Here is a 13,831-nt window from a genome sequence, read left to right as displayed (position 1 = left end):
CTTTAAGTGGACCCGGTCAATTCTCCCCCGCCCGCCCCCCAACCACACACACACACACACACACACACAAACACACACTCCTCCCCCTCCTTTTCCCTCCCCTTCTTTCTTCCTCGTTTGCCCATTTCTTGCAATGGGAGTTTATTCTCCAAAGGCGTTTGTTACACAACTCCCCCCCCCCCACTCCCCGCCAGCACACACACAAATACACCCCGCTCCTCCCCACCAACAAACAAACCAGAAGACACAAGAAAATACACACAGACGGCTAGACACAAGGCCAGAAACTTACCTGCTCCACAACCAGCGGCCAAAGTAAAGGTTCACTTAAGCTCCCCCCCAAAAAAATCAATTGTCCTTCCTTTTTAAAGGTTTGATCGCTCCTTCCAAAAAAACCCCAACCTTCTGGTTCCCAACTCGGAGCAGTCACTCTTTACAATTTATTTTGTCGTACATCATTTGATCACCATGAATTAGCAACAGCAAGAAAATGTAGGAGAGGGAGAAGGAGAGAGAGAGAGAAAGAGAGAGAGCGCGCAGAGCTTTCTGCAAGAGAAGAAGAAGAAAAAATGTACGTGTGACAAATTATGCTACCAAGAAACAACACATCATTATCCTTGGGCCTGGGGCTCAGTGAGTCGTAACGAGAGTAATAGGAAATCCACGGTTGGGGAGAGAAACGGTCGTGCATGGCCAGTGGAGAGAGACCATACAGGGGGATGGATGCTGGAGAGACTCGCAAAATTATGGCTCAAGGCTATTGTAAAAATTGTCGAGCGTAAATGACTGCGATTTCAAACATCTTTGGAAGAAAGAAGGGGAAAAAGCTAGCCCCCCCCCCTCCTCTCTGCCTCCCTCCCTCTCTCCCTCTCTCTCTATAAAGAACCGTCAAGTTTTAGTGCGCATTGCTAATTAGTCAATTTCTCTCTGCCTTCACAGGCTGGCGACTTTGCTGCTGAGCTGAAACTGCTAATTTCTGTGACCAGCTTTTTTCTTAGCTGTGATCTGGATGAATGAGTAGCTGTCTCACAGAGATGACAAAAATAAACTCTAATCCCCCCCAAAATTTCCACTACATCTTTCTCATGCATAGATTTATGATCTTCAAGCGCCCTGTGCAATATGCAAACTTTTTGTGTGTGTGTCTGTGTATATACCGTTGTATTCAGGTTGCACTATATTTGTATTCTGCCTTCCCCCTGGATGGGAAGGAAATAACGTGTGATCTTAATACACAAAATACTCACTTTCTGTCTCCCCCAACGTTGCATTTATGTTATTGGTTTGACAGGTTACATCCTCTGTCCTTGCATGTGTGATGGGGCTGGGGTTGAGGTAGACAGGAGACGAGGAAAGTGAGGCTAGTAAATGGTATTAGTGGTAAATCGTTCCCTTTACATTTGTTCCCCTGCACTATTCAAGATTTATGATCTTGTTTGAAGGCATATTTTCTCTATCATTTTGTGTGGTTAGACAACCGTCTCTGAACTTCACTGTCAGCTCTTCAACAGATAAGGGTTCAGAAGTCACATTTTTTTTATTGGAAGATTAGCATATTGTCAGATTTGTCTTTCGGTTTGGAGACTTTGCAATGCAGAAACCTGAATCAAATGGCAGGAAAGCAGCTGCTATTTCACAAACATAACCTTTCAACTTTCTGCCAGATCTGATGCCTTAGGAACGTGCACAGCTCATGGTTTTTTGACTCTTTTGTAGAATTAACAATCGGAGGGAGTTCTCTTTTTGGCATTTTTGCTTTTTTCTTACACCAAGGGGCATTTTGGCAGAGGACCTGTTCTTCACACTTTATCTCATGATATACTGCACCCTCACATTTATAGCTCTGTTCTTCTGTTGTCAAGTCTCCAATTTGGGGGAGGGGGGGCAAGAGGGGGCACAGGAAGGTATGTCCTTGAATGAAATGTGCATGAAAGGAGACTGAAGAGCACTTATAGAAAGTTTTAGCTGGTGTGACATCCATAAGCACCACTCTTTCCAGCTAATAACAGGACTCTTATCATTAAAATAAATGCTAGGGGTGTTTCCTTGAAAGGCAGCCCTCATTGTCTTTCTCCTTAACTTGCAAAAGGATACCAAGCAGGAAGTCAGATTGCTCACGATTTGGAAAGTCTCATCTTGAAATGCTGGAACTGAAAGAAGCCAGACTGTAACTTCCAGGACAGTTCTCACTTTAACTTGCTCTTTTGGTGACCCAAAAGAAAAATAGACTGTGCCATATCTTTTCAGTTTTTTCTTATCAAAAAGCTCCCTCCTTTTAGAGCGAGGATCTCCTTCCTCCTCCCTACAGTCCTATCTTCCCTTATTCACATTAATGTAAGAGAGTTACAGTAGAAATAAATAATGAAATAGCTAGCATTATAGAAGATGGTATTTGGGTTCACATTATTTTATGCTTCCTCTAACACCATTTTCTTTGTGTCCTTCCTTTAGTGTCTTTTCCTTACACGATGTCCCAGATTCGGGCTCTTAGCACCCTTGAAAGAAGTATGATTCTTAAGACTCCTCCACTTCAATAGCAGCTACAGTTATCAAGGATGTGAAGTGTCACTAAATTGTGGTAGATGGGAAGAGCAATTTTTATATCATCTTTGTGCTGTTAAACTTTACTGTATTACTGCTGTAATGGCTGTAAATAATCCCAGTAGGGTTTTGTATAGTTCTTCATTAAATGATGTGCCACATACTCTTACACGCCATACGTTGCAAAAAGATGTCTTTAGAAGGTTTTGACTGACCCAGCCAACATCTTTCAGATTTCTATCACTAACACATCGAAATGCTTTGCTCAGTGGAAAACACCATGGTTTGTTGTTTTGTTTTTCACTTTGCTACCCAATATCAAAATGAAGCTTAATCTTATTTCCATAAATGAGCTTTGGCCACTTACACATTATAAACATGTACCCTTCTCTCATGCTGTCTGAAGTGGCTCACAAACTGGGTGGATGTTCTGTAATTAGATTTCACCAACCCAATAAAAAATGTGAACTCTTAAACCACTATAACGGTATGGAGTCACAGATAGACTGGCATGCCCAAGGGGACTATCTTGCTACCCAGGCAAGGTGGACTATGTGATAGATGGTCACTTTACACCAAAAATCACAACAATATTCAGGTTACTTCCAGTCCCAAAGGACCGGTCACTTATCTGAGGCCATTTGTGCTCAGATTTCAAACCAAAGAAAATGCCTGTAGCCAGCCCTGTAATAAACTAACTAAAGATTGATTAACTAGGAAAAATAAATTAGAGGTTTTTTGCAAGGTTAAAACAGGAAACATACATACAAATGAGTTACATCTTAGATTTAAAAAGGTAATATAAGCATCTGCAATAAGCAGCTTTGTATATCCTTTAGGATATATGGCATGGGGATCTCTTGCTTATGTTTAGGAATCTTTGCCCCAGTTTTCTCCTTGTCAAGGATTTTTATTCCCCTCACCTCAGAATCCAAACTGATGGGATAAGTTCATGTGCAGGCTTCCCCTTCCTAGAGAGAGTGAGTTAACAGTTAGCAATTAACAAGGTCTCTGTCTTTTGATGCTGTACAATGCCTTATTTGCCTTCAGTGGACCATCTTGTATGCAGGACAAGCACTTTCCCTGAATTAATGCTTCTTTTCCTGTTTGGTGAGTTACACAATTAAAGAGGTTTACAATGCAAACATGCAACATAACTTTATACCATGCAATGCAGCTATTGTAAGTAGGATTAATACATGAAGCAGCCTACTAGCAGTCCATAAAATCTAAACATTGAACATATTCCTATAACACGAATATCTATTTTTAACTATACTAGCCCACAGAAAAGCCAGACTGGTTTCCAGCTATGCATTTGTCAGGGTTCAGTGAAGCCAGGGGCCTTGGCATGAACTGGCACCTGGTCTGCCAGCATCATACCTTCAGCAATCAAAGTCTTTGCAAGAGACAAAACTGAGTTAAACCAAATTGGGTAAAATTTTCAAAAGTCAAGGGGGATTTAGGCTCCTAAATGGTGTAGGTGTTTTTAAAGTTTTACCTCTCATGTCTATGAAATATAAAGTTATTGTTTGTCTCTTTGGGCAAGACTGCCTCCTCCCATGGAAAATCCTGCAGAAAGTGGCAGAGGGAGGAAACTCTGATTCTTGTGGGGTTTCTCCTAAACTTTGAACAAGCCAAACTGCTGACGTGTTCCAAAAAGGGGGAGTTCTCCTTACCCACTGGAATGAGCAGGGGAGTGGCCATCCAGAACTTACAGATCTCCTGAGAACATTACAGATTTCAGAAGATTTACTGAAGGTCAAGTTCATCTACATGCAGGCTCTGAGCTTCCACACTAGCTCTTGAGCCCTCTTGCCAACAACTGGGGAGTGCCACGATCCTGCATGGGAGTTGCACAGAATGGAGGGCTCTGCCTCAGGCTGTTATTTTTCAGCAGATTTGCTGCTGGTTGCTGAAGGGAGGTTAATACATGTTGTCCACCAACCTCTGTTCCTCCATTTCACCTCATTCCTCACACATGGGTTCCTGAACCCATGGAGGATTCTCTGACAGTCTTGTGAAAGGGAAGATCGTGCTGCAGAGGCAGCTGAACCCTGCATCACCACCACCACCAGTTTCCACCAACTGTATGGGAAGAAGGAGATCTTCATGAGCAGTAACATGACAAAATAGGGCCCTGTCTTTAAACTCCCAATTAACAATAAACTCAATAACTGACCAGGGTAAATATTTTCAACACAAATTCAGTTAAAGAGTATGGTTTTTAAAATTCCCTGTAACATGTATGTGTGTAAACTGAATCATACCTCTATATTCCGTTTGTGCTCAGTTTTTTTTAATTTTTACATATTTTGTTGCTGTAGTAGACTCATGCCCTGATAAACACCATCATACAGATCAGAAGTCAGCAGGTGCTCTTTGCACAGGATCTTAATAAAGAACAAAGGCGAGTATCAATCTGAAACACTTGTCTGTGAGTTGTAAAAGCTGGTGGTGGTAACTGAATTTTAGCTTACTTCGTTGTTCCATGTACAGAACTTGCCTTTGTGCAATTGATCCAGGCTGCTGAGCACTATCAGCAACTTGCATCTCTGCCACTATTGCTTTGAAAATGGCAGGACAGACATGACTAGTTGGTAGCGCTCAGAAGCATCAACCCCATGTAGATGTGATTTCTCATTATAGGAAACTAAAATTCATCCCCTCCAATCTTAAATAAACAGACCTTTCAATTCTCAGGGCAGGGATCGTGTCATATCGTATGTTTGGACAGCGCCTAGCACAACAGCATAGAAGACGCGTTCTTGATAATATTACCACTTATTCTAGATAACTTTATATAATACACCACTTTGTGCATTTTTACACGAGAGTTAAATTGTGAAAATATATCTGATACGACACTTCTCACCTGTCTATGTGTAGAGACATTTTTATAGGTCTATACACAGGCAAACCTTGTTAATCCACTTTCAAATAATGGCACCTTAAAAGGGTATGGAAGGAAGAAGCGTTGTTCAGTGGTTAGAGCAGGGGACTGGCAGTTCAGATATCTGGATTCTGTTCTTGACACGGACTCACTGCCTGACCAAAGGTGAATCATTTAGCAGCTCTGTGCTCAGTTTGCTCATGTTTAAAAGGGATAATAATACTCTACAGCATTTTACAGGGGTATTATACGGCTTAGTTAATTAATGTTTGTCAAGTGCTTTGAGATCCTTCAGGAAAAGGTGCTGAACATTATAAATACATATTTAAGTAGCAAAGTATTGTTTTTATAACTGAATATATACAGAGCAAAAATATATTGATAACATATTACAAAGAATCATGATATCATCAAGTACTCAGTCTTGTATTTCCCTGTCTCCAAAGCTCAAATTGAAGTCTAGGGGAGCTGTGGGTGCACCAGAAGGACTGGTTCTGACCTTAAAAGCAGTGAATTGCGCAAAAGTCAACCACAGATTTCCCTCCCACTAGCCTTTAGAGCAAGTCAGACAAAAATTAGTCACTCATGTGAGATTACACTGATCTGCAATCAAGATGGAGCAAATAAAGTGTTTTAAGTGAATAAAGCTTTTAGAGAACCAATAGGTTTTGAAAAACAGTTTAGATTTATTGCATCTAAAAGTTGTCATAGTTTTTGGGGCAGAACTCAGAACCGTTAAAGGAAGCAGCTAAGCTTGGGGAAATTACAGTCAAAAAGCAAGGTAGGTTAAGCAAGTCCTTTTGTACAGAGCCATGCTGTAACTAAAACCCTCTAACCATTGCTCCTTTACATGTTGTGTACCAGATGACTGGGAGCTCATACACTCAGGTACATAATATAAGTTTTAGTAATTGCATCTGCACTATGGCCCCATTTCAGGGAAACATGACTGTGCTTAACTCTCTATTCTGAAAAACATTTAAGTACATGCCTAACTTTAAGCACATTCTTAAGTGCTTTCCTGAATAAGGCTACTTTCCTGAACTGGAACCTGTATGTACATTTACCCAGGACTGATTAAAACTTGCACTGGGTTCATTACAAAACTGGGGAAGGGATTCTTTAGTGGTATGTGGCAGACAGTCTCTTAAGCGGTTGTCTCAAAGTCCCGTCAGGAATCCAGGGCATATCCCCAGAATATTACAATGTCCTTTCTCAGTTGCTTTATTTCCTGCTGCAACTTCATGGCAAGACAGTGCTTATGATGCATGATGGAGGAGGTGCTTGTAGACCAAGGGTAGGCTCTAGAAGTTGCGGAAACAGCTGGATTGCAGTAGCTGTTCTTGGGGTGAGTCTTCCTACTGGAATCGTATTTATTTCTTAGATTTAAAGTGATTCTCAGTCTATTGATCACAACCCCCAAGGGAATGCTAACAGTTATTTGTGAGGGGATTGCAAACCTGTTTCCATTCCTTATCTCTCAACCTCCATTGACAATGATTTTCAGAGTCAGATGGCAGGAACACCACAAACAATTGTACCACTTCCCACTGTGCCTCATTTGAATTGGTTGGCCCTCCTCTGAGATCTAGCACAGAGAATTGGTTGACTTCTGATTGACTTTTCAGGATATAAAATAAAATGTAGCAATAACTTTGATCACTAAGATTTTATTCATTAACACAGCGATGGAGGCATAAGTTAAATCTAAGCATAAAAAATAAAAGAAAATGCAAGTTAAGCCTTATACTCTAGCCATAATTTCTCATATAATTACATGGTCAGCACACTAATCTGACTGCCTTTCTACAGGGCAGTGTTTAAATACCACAACCTCATTCCACTGGCAGAGGGACGAGCTCTGTTGACTGAGATTATATATCATTAGTTTCCCAGCAGTCTTGAAGCACTGTTAGGCTAGGTCTTTACTGCCAATGCTTGTTGAGGTCAACACTATAACCTCACCTGGGAGTTCACCTTGACTAGCTATAGTGAGGTAAAAACTACCTGGACCTTGTCTCCACTAGGATTTTACAGTGAGATTGGTAACTCGAGTTAGTTATTTCACTTCAAAAATGCACCTTTTTGTCAATGAAGGCAGTTTTAGTCAGTGGCGCACTGAATGAGGTGAGAACATGAGTGGAAGGAGGAAAATAAGTCACTTGTTTGTTAAGGTTTTTGTGCCACTCAGAAATGTGGGGGATTAACAAGGAAATTAGCTTTTTTTGGTCCTGGTGGAGCATTCCACTTTAGGTAGAATGTTCTGTCTTAAAAAAAAATTAGATAGAAAAACAAAGTTGCAGGGGGGACCGGATGTTCTTTGTGATTGATGGTGGACACAGAGCCTTTCAAGCTAGGTGGCTGGTTCAAATCTGGCCCAAGTCAGTAGAGACTAAAAGCAATTACAGCCTGATAGCTGACAGGGGCCTATGTGAGATGAATTGGTTGTCTAAGTCCAGTTTCTAGTTCATGTAACAGAGAAAACTATCACATTTGGCATTAATTGACATCCTGCTGGAGTATAAATAGAGAGCCCAAGGTCTGATTTGGCATGGAGATTCTACTACTCTCTCATCTTTAGAAGGTGTCCTGCCAGATCTTTCCAATGGTTCCTCACAGGATTCAGTGGGAAGTGGAGAGTATTTTATACAGCTCTGCTTGTGTTATACCACTGGATACACTTTGGTCTTCAGCATTGCCAGCAATCTGGCATCATTCATAAGCAGTGAATTCAACTAAAAAGGAGAACAAAAGCAAACAAAAATGTAAGTATTTTAGAATGTAAATTCTAAAAAGCATAAATGTATAATAAAATGATACATGCTGTCAGGGCTCTCGCTAATAGTATCAGAGTGTCATCTCATTTTTGATTTGGCTGCCAGAACCACTCAGGTGCACTTGGTGCAGATTTTCTGACCCACACCACCTATGAGACAATATTCTTGTTCCACAAGATCTTCCCTGATGGCATGTGTTTATTTACCTATAACAATAAGTAAAACTTCCAAATGCCTTGGGGCTGAGAACTGACACTGGACGAAATGAATTGACTTGTAACTTCAGCCACGTATGGCTAACTGAGAGACAACTGCTAATTTCACTGATAGTGTCCAGGTTACAACCCTATTGACTTACATGGAGTTGTGCCCACTCCCAGCAGCTATGAATATAGCCAATCATATTTTACTGACAGTATAATGGAGAGATAAGAAGAATGAAGAACAGCCATTTGCTAGGGAATTTCATTTTCTAAATTAGACATATTTTAGTTATAGGAGCCTGTAAAAGTGCTTAAAATGATAAAATGTAAGGCTTTCTGACCTCCTTTATCTTAAGAACAGCTACAAGGATTTACAATGAATATGATTAAAAGCAAATGTATATATTGCAGCTGGTTTCAGATTTTGGTTTCAGACCTGAATGGATTTTAACTGCTGAGCAACAAACCCTTGAAAATGGAATTAATAATGGAAATTCAGGCATGTTTTTAACTTAAGAGGTGTTGCTAATAACACATAGGGCTCTATACTGCCCTAGGTCTACTCACAGATCTCCTAGTGACAGTTATAGGCTAAAGATACAGCAATGACCCAAGTTGGAAGTTACAGTTCAACATATCATAAGATTTCATGCAGTAGCTCCATGAACTAAAATGAATTTACCACATGGAATCTCACAACATATTGTGCGGTAACTCAGAAAATAACTTGGCTCACCACTGCGCATATATATATATATATAAATAAATAAAATATGCATTAACAGCATTTATAGACCCTGATCTATTAAGTCATTTTCCTACAATACCTTCAGACCTTTGGTATGAAGCAGAAAAAAAAAAAACATTAAAGCTATGGTTTGCCAGACAATTACTTTGTCAAATCTCAAGAAATTGCATAATAAATTGTATACATGCATCAAACATGAATAGCAGAGGGGTATAACAAGCTGTGTATTTCCAGTCCACTTGTTCTTTCATCTAAACAGTAGCTTTTGTTTTGAAGAGCAAACCCATATTCTTTTCAAAGCCATGCATAAAATGTGCATATACATTTATCTATTAAACTAAGTAGAAATAATTGAAACACTTAACATGCACAGTAATAAGGAAACGCACGAACAACTTCATTATTAATGTCTATTGATTATTTATGTTTCAAATAGGCAAATGTAGCTACTAATATTTTACCATGTTAGTCTATATGTTCATTTTGGCTTTACCTGTTTATTGGCAAATTTACTATACACATTATGAGGTGTTTTTATTGCTGTACACTCATTTGCTATGTGCATAGCTGAGGTCAGTTTATGAACTGACTAGTGTTTACTCAATTTGATTACTATGTAGCACTGCTGAGACTATTCCCCCTTTGGAAAATTAACTGTACAAGGAAGCCCAGTAAATCTTTACTTAAAAATTCCAAACTTTAGATTGATTTCAGCAGTGGGTCTGTATTGATCTAAAAAGCTTTGCGTTCCTAACTAAAAACTAATCTTTATTTCACCCTTTAGTGACTGCAGCCATAAATATGTTCACTCGTACTGGAGTCTAGTGGATTAATGGTTATTGGAGATTGTGGCTTCCAACTGAGGTTGGTAAACCTTAACCTTTGGAGGACAACATGAAGGCATTTACCCCATGTCATCTATAATAGCTAGGTCCATTTTTGACAGTTATCCAAGTGTTAAAGAGGAGACTGAGCAGGAGATAGGAAATAGAGTGCCAGCAGCTCACTTTAGCTATTAATCACTTATTAGACTGACTACTGTATCTGACTCTTTCTGATGCAAAAGCATTGAAATGAATCAGTTTCTTTCATGATATCATGTAGGAATTTTCAGTTTTTTTGAGCACAATATCTTGTAGCCAAATTAGTTAGGTCTTAAAATTAAGACACAATGAATGTATCTTTTTTCCACTCATATTTTCATACTAATTGTGAGAGATGCTTTATGCGAATTAATGCAGCTTCTCTCAATGTGCCTGATAGACGATTTTTGAAGGCAGCTTGCAGGGAGCTTAACTTATTGTAGTTGACTATAATGTAATCACTGAAAACAGAATCATATCAATTGTTACAAAAACATTAATTGCATTAAAGCTTTAAAGTAAGGTTTATTCCTCAACATCATTTTCAGAAATGGATGTCAATGAGAATGTGTTTAAGCTATGAAGGATCTGGTCCTGCAAACCCTCATTCAAACAGCTTATTCTTACTCAAGAAAGAAATTCAACTGAAATCATGTGAGCAGCAATTATTCCTATGAATAAGATTTGCTAGGTCAGGAGCTAACTTTTCATTAAATGTAACAGTGATAATTGAAAACATAAAATGTTTGTTCACAACCAAGAAAGACGGTTTCAGTAGAATATGGAACACACAATATGGTAGATATCCATGACAAAGGTAATGGGCACAATTCAATATTCCTTGTTAAAAAAATCCATTGACTTTAATGGGAGATTTAATTGTGAAAGTAGTACTGAACTTGGGCCAAATTCAGTGCAGTGATTTAATTTTAATTTAAGTTGTGTGATCTTACAACTCTTACTCCTGCAAGTATTCCCATTTGACTTCAATGGGACTACTCATGCGAGAAAAAGTTTGCAAGACTGGATTCTTAGTTTGGATAGGGGTCTTAGATCAGGTCTACCAGGGTAAATCAATCTAAATTACACTACTTCAGCTACATGAATAATGTACCTGAAGTCAATGTCGCTAGATCCACTTCCCACGGTGTCTACCTTAGTCTTCTCAGGGACATGGAGAACAGAAATTGATGGGAGAGTGCTCTTCCATTGATTTAGCAGGTCTGGTGAAGACATGCTAAATCGATGCCACTGCATTGATTGCAGCAGCCCCGATTTAGCTCCCTAGTGAGGACGTGCCCTAGTTTAATGTCATTCTTCTTGTCTTTGTAAATCATATTCCTGGGAAGGGAGATTGCTTGTGCAATGCTGAAGAATTGCAGTTATTGGCAGCTGTTGAAAACAATTCTAGTCAATACAAGTCCCCCAGGACATTTGCCCAATATCAAGGTAATCAGGGCCGGTGGGATATGACCTGGGAACAATTCCTACAACTGATTTCTAATCTTGGACCAAAATCACAATGCCAGAAGACATGCTGATGGCTTACTGTGCCTTGACATTCTCTCCAAATATTTTCTTGTAATTTTGCATTTGTTTGGTTTATTGAACTATGTGAAGTGGTTCAAACAAACAAAGATAAGGGGATTATAGGAATATGGAATATCTGGTAGGGGCATGTAGGCTATCCTTATTCAGCAATTTAATTTGTCTTGTGTTTATCCTCATAATGTTATTCCCCCCTCCCTTATTTCCTTGTTTAAAATTGCTGAATAAGTCACCAAGAAAGACTAATAAAACAGATATATGTTGTCACAGGTGTGACCAGAATTCAACTGTATACTCTCCTCAGTGGGGGGATTTGTGGAGGCTCACACAAGCCCCTTGTTAACAGAGCGGACTGTAGGGCTCTGTAAAGGATAGTCTCAGTTTTAATAATAAAGGAAGCCTCTAGCTCTTTCCTTTGCAAAGTTAGCCTTTAAGATGCAAACCAATTGCGGAGAGCAGAAGGAATATGCTGCTGCACTCCACTTCTACAGCAGGAGGCTGTGGGCACTAAATCATTCTCACACACATATTTTACATATGAGCCAGCTAAGTTTCTGGGCTATCCTAAAAAATCAGCTCACTAATCTTTACTTAAAGCCTTACGCCCAGTGCATAGTGGTGCAATAATCAGAACAGACAAATTGGTTACATTTGGGAGGGAGACAGCGAAAAACTGTTTTACAACTCACCTGTCGCAGTGCAGGACTCACCCCTGCGGCACCTCCTGCTGATCTCTCAGGGAATTAGCTCTTCCAGCCTCCAGAGCACCCTCTGCAGGCCGCTTGCCGCTGGCTCCCCGTGTCCCTCCCAGACCCTGGTGCCCCTTTTACCCAGGGTGTGCCCCCTGGCAGTACCCCCACAGTCTCTGGGGTCTCCCCTGCCCAGGAACCCCCACCCACTATCCCCACCTCACCTCAGTATATGGCTACTACCAAGTCACCATCTAGCCATTCACTGGGGGGAGGTTTGGACCTGCTGCCTCTGCCTACCTGTGGACTGCCCCCTGCAACCCTAGTACCTATCTTAGGCCATCTGCCAGGCCTGCAGCTTTTCCAGTCTGGCCTTCTCCAGCCCTGCTTCACCTTTGGTACACTCCCCAGCAGCCAGTCCCTTCTCGAGAGTGAGTGAGTGAGTCCTTTTTGGCTTCTGGCCCACTGCCCTCTTATAAGGGCCAGCTGGGCCTTAATTAAGCTGGCCACAGCTGTGGTCAGCTACTCACTCAGCTTCCCTAGCTGTTCTTAATCCCCTTATTTCCAGCCACAGCCCTCTCCAGGGCTGCTTTAACCCCTTCAGGGCCAGAGAGGGGTGACCACCCTGCTACATCACCCCAAAGTGCTGAGGCCAACCCTAGTTGTTAAAATGTTCAGCCCCCCCCTCTGAATGCATGTTATTGATGCAAATGTGCAAGCCGCTCAACGGGGAACTCTCTTCTTGCCTCTCCTGCTACTACCTCCAGGTATGCATGGCAGGGAGACACCTCATAGGCTATGTCTGCACTTACAGTGGTGTGTAGCATACATACACTGCACGTTGCCCTAGCACGGGTACAAACAGCACTGCAGATGGTGAGGCACTGCTTAGGTGAGTGGAGTAAAGACACTCTGGAATCTTAATAGTCCTCTCAACACCTTCCCCGCATCCCTCCACTCCAGCAGCAATACAAGGAGCAGCTGGGGAAGAAAAGAGGCCAAGTTGTTGCTGCAGTCATTGGGAATCCTGTAGCCATGGTAGCCCATCTGTACTTCCACCAGAATTTGTTTGCTCAGCCCCAGTCTGCAGAAAGAAAAGCCTGTCCCCCATGCGCCACTCAGGAGAGATCCTCTAGCATGATCCTGAGGATACCTAGGCCCCACTTTTGACATCAGTTGGAGAGAGCTTCAGCACTCAAGTGAAAACTGCCAAACTCATGAATCCAAGGTGACCAGTTCTCACTCTCCACCTGACCATCACACAGCCAGAGTCTTCAGGATGACTAGCCTGCCACTACTGCTTGTTGCAAAAGTCACAAGACACTTGCATGCCAGTGCTCCTGTGGCTTTGAAGAACAGCTGCCTGGAAGGAAAGTCAGTTCCTAGACTCAGACATTTTAAGGCCAGAAGGGACCATCGTGATCAGCTAGTCTGACCTCCTGCACATTGCAGGCCACAGAATCTCACCCCTCACTCCTGTAATAGACTGACTGACTTTGGGCTGAATTACTGAAGTCCTCAAATCATGATTTAAAGCCTTCAAGTTACAAAGAATCCACCATTTACACT

At 41.1% G+C, this 13,831-nt stretch overlaps 1 long non-coding RNA gene across 1 annotated transcript; it reads right to left on the bottom strand.

Annotated features, from left to right (window-relative positions):
- Positions 1–5,600: 5,600 nt before the first annotated feature.
- Positions 5,601–12,706, bottom strand: LOC122464482. The gene is made up of 2 exons (XR_006288559.1): positions 12,263–12,706; positions 5,601–8,169 (listed from the first exon to the last, which is right to left on the bottom strand). It is a non-coding gene; the product is annotated as an uncharacterized LOC122464482 (long non-coding RNA).
- Between the last annotated feature and the right edge of the window lie 1,125 nt (positions 12,707–13,831).

Source organism: Chelonia mydas, chromosome 2 (genome assembly GCF_015237465.2).
Source record: "Chelonia mydas isolate rCheMyd1 chromosome 2, rCheMyd1.pri.v2, whole genome shotgun sequence".
Lineage (NCBI taxonomy): Eukaryota > Metazoa > Chordata > Testudines > Cheloniidae > Chelonia > Chelonia mydas.
The sequence above is the reverse complement of the archived record's forward strand: the minus strand, read 5'-3'. Positions and strand labels throughout refer to the sequence as shown.